The 8,254-nt window shown below is 37.5% G+C and overlaps 1 non-coding gene across 1 annotated transcript; it reads left to right on the top strand.

Annotated features, from left to right (window-relative positions):
* The first annotated feature begins 575 nt into the window (after positions 1–575).
* Positions 576–682, top strand: LOC133820169 (small nucleolar RNA R71). Its single transcript, XR_009886598.1, has one exon. It is a non-coding gene; the product is annotated as a small nucleolar RNA R71 (small nucleolar RNA).
* The last annotated feature ends 7,572 nt before the right edge of the window (positions 683–8,254 follow it).

Raw genomic sequence — 8,254 nt, forward strand, 5'->3', positions numbered from 1 at the left:
TGCAGAATACGCATTTGATGGTTGAACTTGTTGCTCATTTCTCCAATGGCCTCTAGACGATTGAGCTTGGTTGGAATCTCTCCAACTGAAATTTGGGTGGTTTCTCCAACCAGGGTTGTACGTATGGGAGAATGGCTTGTTATATGCCCATATAGCATTGCATTGCTCCTCATAAACCCCCCCTCGTTTCATTAAAAGCTAAGCAGTCCTTAACTAAATGCTTCGTCCCTCCACAAACAAAGCAAGGTTCTTGCAATTCCACTTGAGCAATCATGTGCAGTTTTTGGCCATTTTTCTTCATTAAGACCTCAAATTGCTTTTTCAAACCTTCGAGTTGGGCCTGAACACTATCCTCTTCTCGAAGTTGATAGATCCTAGATGGTTTGTGTAGGTTGGTGCTATCAATAGCACTTGGACTAGTCCAGGTGTGAGATTTTTTTGTGGTTTCTTCGAGATATTCAAGAGCATCGTCTGGCTCTTTTTCGAGGAATTCACCATTGCATAGAATTTCTACAAACTAGCGCTCACGACTCGTGAAGCCTTCATAAAAGTAACTGACCAAATGTCAGTTCTCATAGCCATGGTGCGGCCACTGATTTAACAGATCTTTGAATCTTTCCCAGACTTGATAGAACGTTTCATTGTCCTTTTGGGAGAATGTGGAAATCTGTCATTTTAGATTGTTTGTCTTATGGCTGGGGAAGTGTTTCAGAAAGAAGGATTTGGTCATCTCCTCCCATGTTCCAATAGACCAACTTTTGGCTTAGTCATTCAAGGAGAAAGGGAAGAACTTCAGTCGCACAAAATCGACATTTTTGGCTCGGTTATAGAATGTGGCTACTACCTCCTCGAATTCTCTGATATGCACGTATGGGCTTTCATTTTCCATTCCATAAAATGTGGGCAAGAGTTGAATCATGCAAGGTTTAAAGTCTAATGCATGCATTTTAGGAGGGAAGATAATGCATGAAGGCGTGGAAGTGCGAGTAGGATGGAGGTAGTCATTGAGAGTTCTTGGTTGGATTTCATCATTGCGAATGGATTATTATTAGCTAAAGTTTGTAGAGAAGCAGGATTGGTGGAAGGAGTTCCGGAAGGAGTGGCAAATGAATTGGAAGAAGTGTCACTGGAAGTTTCGTTATGATTCATCCACTCTCGGAAATCAGAATTAGATTTATTTTATGTCTTTATTTTTTATTTTTTGTTAAACTTGTTCCCAGGTAGATTTGGAGGCTTTTGGGTGATCTCCAACGCCTTACTAGAACTCCCCAAGGTTACTGAGTAAGTATGGTGGATCACAAGTTAAACCTTTTCGACCAAACAACCTTTAAGTAGAGTGAAATTGCTTATTTTTACAGAACAAGCTTGGTTTTCTTATAGTAATAAGTTCAACAATGTAATAGTGCAAATGTATATGCTCGAAATGTTCCCAGGTTGATTGGGAAGGTTGCCAAGGTACCGCTTTAGACTCAAACTTGCCTAGACAGAACTCCCCGAGGTTCCCAAGTAAGTGTGGAGGGTAACGCTATCACAAACCTTATTTAACAACAAATATTTCTAGACATAACAATATCAGTTTCTACCATTTGTAATATTACACAATTGTTCCCAATACTAAGCGTTTTATGATTAAAATTTTATGCAATTTTATGTTTGTTTTTTTTTTTGGAAAACCTAAATTCTAAGGAAAACTAATGCAAAGAAAAAGAAAAGTCTAAACTAAGCAACAAAATAAACAACAGAAAAATAAAATAAAGAAAATAGAATTAAAGTGAAGATAAAATAACAAGTTTAATCTTTTTTTTTGCTCAAATATGTATTAAACTAAAACAAATAAAAAATAGAAAAGAAATTAAGAAAGAGAAATGAAATAAGAATTAACTAAAAAGAAAAGGTAACTATATAAATATATATGGTTCTCTTTTTGTAACCAAAAGAAAAGACAAGGGAAAAATTAAAAATAAGAATAAATATATATTTTTTCACTTTTTTTTTTTTGTTTTTTTCTATAGATATGTTTTTTTTTTTTTTTTGCCGAAAAAGAAAAAAAAAGAGAAATATATATAACTAATTTTTTATTTTTATGATTTTTAGTTATTTTTTTTTATTTAATAATAATCAAATTAACTAAAAATTAGTAAATTAAAAAAACTATGCTAACACAATATTTATACCAACAAAAATACAAATAAAGTTACTAATATTTTGGTAAAAATTTCACTAAACCTTTGAAAACTACCTCCCTGGCAATGGCGCCAAAATTTGTTTAACGCCCAAAATGTGACTACCACTAAGCGGTAGTTGTAGTAAAATCGGGCGGTCGATCCACAAAAAGGTAACCTAAAACCAAAAGATTAGTAGAAAATAACACAAAAATTAGTAACATGAAATAAATAAGAATGGAAATGAAAATAGATTTGAGATTTTGGTTTTGTCTTTTTGATAAAATGATAAAATGAGATAAGTGAAATAAAAGTAAGGTGTAATCAAGAATTTGAGAAATAGAAAGGTTTTAAAAATCATCAATATGCTTGTTTGGTTACTTAGTTACTTGATTTACAAAAATACACAAGTAAATAGTTCACATCCCAACATTTACTTGGAAAATCTAACATTAAAGTTCATATTCTTTTCTAACAAAAGTTCATTTGAATTATAAAGTTCTCTACTTTAGGAGCACAGTGTTAATCTTATGAAAAATCTAAAAATGACAAAATACCCAAGGGCAATAATGCAATAGAAGATTGGACAAATGTCTCAATATTACTTTTACTAATTAGAAGCACATAGAAAGAGCATGACTAATCCTATATACTATTAGTGCAAGTAAATAAAGATAACAAAATAGAGATGAGGATTAAATAACATAAATAACTCAAATACATTATATTAAGAACATAGTAAATCAAAGTAGCAAAATAACATCACTAGCATATGGAATCATCCCTAACCTTCCTAGGAAGATTAGGTCATCATGCTCATGATTCTCACAAAATTCTAAGAAGAAAATATGAGAAGAAAGTGAGTAGAAATTTTGCTATAGTTTTTTTACTCTAAAAATTACATATCAAATGTGAAAGAAGCGTCCTATTTATAGAAGGAGAAACTAACTAAAAAGAAATTAAATTACAAATGAGGTCTACAAAAAAATTTTGAAATATTAATAATAAAATATGATTTTGAAAAATCAAATCTTATTATTAATATTAACCTAGCTATTTTAGTGAATAATCATTTGCCATTTTTCTAAACACCACAAAATATGAGCTTATGAGCTCAAAATGGAAAGGTGCAAGACCCAAAACCCACAAAACTTGGATTGAAAGGTGGCTGAAAGTGTTGACCAAGTACAGCCAATAAGACGCGCCACGTGTCCAGGTGGTGGCAAGCTTGGGCTTGGGCTTGTTTGGGCTCATTTTGGGTCTAATTCCCTCCAAAAATGCCACTTTTCAACTCTTTTTTTTCAGTTTTGATTCTTTCTTTCTTCTTTCTTTTTCTTTATGCCAAAATACAACTTTAATTCCTACAAAATAACAATAAATTAAATCATAATCAAATATTTTCATTTATAAAATAAATCATATTAATTCCATGAAAATATTAATTAAAACTTAATTTATTTTTACTATTAAAATCAATAAATGTGTATTTTTCACCACTAATCAGTCCTATTATTTACCTTAGTTCCCAAAATACCCATGCCATTTGTTCTGACTCTCTCTCTCTCTTCTCTCTCGGTCTCTCTATATTCCCTCTCACTCTCGGTCTCGAACCAAAAAAACTCTCAAAACCCACATTTGAATCTGTCGCAACCCAACGAAATCAGAGAAGAGAAGCATTGTCGGAGAAGGTCTTCGGAACCAGCACTTGAACATCTGACTGGAAGCTGTAATGCCCTGGTTACCCCAGAACAGTTACAGTGAACGATGAACCGGAAATTTAACTCGCTACCCGAGTTCTTTGGTTAAAAAAGTGCTTCTAGTGTTATTAACAGGCTAAGGTGGAAAACCAATCAAAAGGAAATGATATATTTTATTTAACGCATAAAAATGTTCATGGGCCCATAAAATCATTTACAAGTTATTTACAACTCAAAATGGTCATTACTGTTTCAAATTTACAACCCGCCGACCTAAGCGGCAAAAATAGGGTAAACCCCCTAGTTCCTCTGAGAACTCCTTGGTCGTGGTGGTCAAGTGGTCGTATATGTACACATCACCACCTAAGCTCTCCACTCAAGGTTGGGTGAGCTTTTCCTTCCCTTTACCTGCACCACATAGCACCCATGAGCCAAAGCCCAGCAAGAACAACACCATATAGCATGAATATAATATCAACAATGATCATAATAGTCATTCAGGACTTTCAGTCCAAAACAGATGAGTGACAATTGGAAAAGTCACTAAAGTGGGTTCCGTCTCCATCAGCCATGTCACGATAAGGTCATCAGGGCTTTACAAATAAGTGATCCTTTCCCTAGCTTAAACAGGATAGGTGCTTGATGACTAGTCACCAACATAACCTACCTCGTGACCATAGAGTCACAACCATGGGATTCTGCTCCCTAGCCATGTGACAAGCTGTCACCTAGGCCTTTGGCCCTGGCTTTGAGTAACTAGTTATAGACTAGACAAGCGCTTATAAGTTCCATTGACCTTAGGGTCGATCCAGCATTAATTCTCCTAAAGCCATTCAACACTGATATCGATTATATCCAATCTTTTATCGGTCATGCGTTCAGGATGCTTATGTCGCTCATGACCCTTAGGTCAGTAATACGCGACCAGTGCCGATTCTGAACAATCAGTACCATACACAAGTAAACAACATCTGCTAGCATTTAATATGCAATCAATGTCCACATTTAGTAACCAACATGTCTCAACAACAACCACGCATGTCATATACACAGGTTGCAGTTTTCTTACCTCTAGTTCGAGCGAGAAATAAAACAAGAACGACTCATAAGAACGATCGACCCTTTTGATTCCTTAGCAGTTACCTAATCATAACCAATTATAACCACCATTAATAAAAATCAACAATAAAAGGGTCTTGACCAAACCCCACTCTCAGGACCTCGAAACGTACCCACACGATGAGTAGATTCAATCTCGGGCCTTAAGGATTGAAACTCCGAGCCAAAAACCCTTAAAAACACTCAAAACGGGATTCTGAAGGAACAGAGTAGCGCTACAGTGCTGCTCACTAGCGCCCCGGCGCTATTCTCAGAACCCCAAACCGCCCAACAAAGCACTGGGTAGCGCTATAGCACCCCCTGGTGGGCGCTGTAGCGCTACACCCAGCCAAAACCTCCCCTGAAACCTCTTCCTTCGACTCCTTCAATTCCAACTCGATTCCAATGCTCCCAAACCTCATTTTTGGTGCCAAATGAACCCAAAAACCATCCCCACATGCCCTAAGCATCACAACCACAAGAACCCTAGTCAAAAACTCCCAACAAAACCAATCATCCAACCTAGAAATCTCAACTGAAAACCAAAGCTAAAACAGAGCAAACCAAGAAATTTAATGGCTAGAAACTTACCTCAAGCTTAGATTATGATGCTCTTCAATGGTGGAACACACTCCCAAGCTCTCAAGACTTACTTCCCAAGCTTGAATCCTCAAGTTAGGCTCAAAAATCCAAAGAGAAAATGAGGAAAATAGGTACAGGAGAAGTGTTTAAAATTGCTCTGCTTTCTCTTCCTTCTACAGCCTCCAATGGCTTAATACTATCCTAGGGGTGAAAAGACCAAAATACCCCTAGGTCAAATAAGGATTTCTAAAGGCTCCCAAGGGCAAAATTGACATTTCCACCTATTCTGTTAATCATAATTAACGCTCTCCAATTCCCGCTATTCTCAATATTCTCAAACACCAAAAATTCATATCCCATTACCCTTTAATTCCCGGCAACGCTCTAATCATTAACATCACCCCGAGACTCACCCCGAGCCCCGAACTTAAACCTGTTATGACTAAACCGCTAATTAATATTCAAAGATCGTCTCATGCCAAATAGCTCAAACAAATTCACATTATAATGTGGTCTCAACAATATGTCACCGACATGCATACAAATATACAATTACGCCCTCAACGGCCAAATTACCAAAACACCCCTATAATGAAATGTGGACCCACATGCATGCATTTAACATCATATTATAATATAATTCACATAAACATGCATATAATCATTTAATGGCATAATTAAGCAGTTATGGCCCTCCCGGCCTACTAATCCAGCCATTAAACCGCATTAGGGATTTTAGGGCATTACAGAAGCACCCAGAGGCAACCAAACAACTCTGAAGTAAGCGAAACAACTCCCAAGTACGTGAAGGTGAGGATTTTCTTTTTAATATGCAATGTCTAGTTTTTTGTTGATATTTTTTTCATAGGATAGATCGGGGCTGGGTAACTGAGAAATCTAGGTTTTTTTCAAAAGTTTTGACCCACCTCGATAGAACTTGATAGTATATGTTAGGTTCTGTTTTTGAATGTGCATCGATTGACCTCGATAGGCCTCAATAGGCTCGATGTTATTAGATATATTCAGTTTTAGGGTGCCTCGATAGGCCTCGATAGAATGAGACATAGGGCTCAATGATATTAGACATATGGCTGATTTAGCACACGCCTTGATAGGCGTCAATAGACCTCGATAGGCATCAATGATATTAGACATATGGCTGATTTAGCACCTGCCTCGATAGGCCTCGATATGCCTCGATAGAATAAGACTTATGGTTGATTTAGCACCTGCCTCGATAGGCATCGATAGAGGTAGATATATTATGATTTTGCATTGCCTCGATAGGCCTCGATAGAACTATGCATTTTTCAATTTTACATGGGCCTCGATAGTCCTCGATAGGCCTCGATAGTTACCACGTTGTTTAAAATTGTATTTTTAACTTTTTTTTTTGTTTTTTTTAGATGCCTGAATTGATTGTGCCATTGGAGAAGCATTTTCCTGGTCGTGTCACCTATAGGGATAGTGCTTACTTGGAAATCCTTATAGAGCAGTTTAAGAGGCATGGGCTAATTAAACGGGCACAGGCATGCCCGTTGGGATAGTTCTTCAAGGCTAATTCGTTTAGTTTTTTTGGGGTTCTGCTGCATCACCTTATGTTGCGGAAGGTGGAAAGAAAGAAGGCTGAAGAGGGCCAATTCTACTTGGGCAACAGTCTTTACAAATTTGGGATTGCAGAGTTTGCCCTAGTCACCGGGCTGAATTTTGGGAACACCCCGTCCCAAGACGAGTTGAGAGAGCATCTTTCAAGTGATCAGATCATCCAGGAATACTTTAATGGTGATTCAAAGGTTAGTTTCGGCCAGTTGGAAGATGCTTTGAAGGCCTTGACAAACCCAGAAGATGCATTTAAGCTGGGTTTGTGCTATTTGATAGAGGGGGTACTGAATGCCCCAGAGAAGACAACGACGATATGGGATGATTCCCTGAAGATGGTTGAGGTTCTTGACTACTTTTTCAAATATCTGTGGGGGAAGTTGTCCTTCAAGAAGGTTATTAGAGGAGTTCACAAGGACATGCAGAAGCAATTGAAGCATTACGAGGAGAAGAAGAAATAGGGTTCGAGCAAAAATATAATTTCTATGGCTATGCCCCCGCACTTCTGTACTGGGCTTTTGAGGTCATGCCAACTATTGGGAGTAAGTTCGATGAGAAAAGTGGAAACCAGATTCCCAGGATGCTTAGCTGGGCTACGAAGACCAATATCACTATTTTGACAACTCAGTTGGTTCCTATATTCGGCAATCTTTGAGTAAGTTCCACTTTATCTTGTTAAATGTCACAAATTAATTGATTAACATTTTATTTTATTAAAGTTTTTCTGACACATGTTATTCAACCATGCAATTAGTGGTATTTTCCATGCTGAACCATGTCCCAGTGAGGTAGTCTACTACAATAGCCTCCCAGACGTTGATTCCAAGTTATTCCCTGAGTTGGAATCAACTGTGGGGGAGGTTGGGACTGCAGAGGAGGAAGTAGTGCCTGAGAAGGAGGCAGAGAAGCTGGAAGAGATTACAAAGGAAGCTTCCATTTTTTACGAGGATGTTTCAAGGGTTGAGGAGGGCACTTCACAAGCCTGTGCACCTTCCTCTAGTCAGGTTTCCCAGCCTGATTATGAGAAGTCGATGCAGAGGCTCAGGAGGGTTGAGGAGGGCCAGGCAACCTTGCTTCAGAATTAGACTACGATCATGGCTCAGTTGGCACATCTGC

Source organism: Humulus lupulus, chromosome 2 (assembly GCF_963169125.1).
Source record: "Humulus lupulus chromosome 2, drHumLupu1.1, whole genome shotgun sequence".
Lineage (NCBI taxonomy): Eukaryota > Viridiplantae > Streptophyta > Magnoliopsida > Rosales > Cannabaceae > Humulus > Humulus lupulus.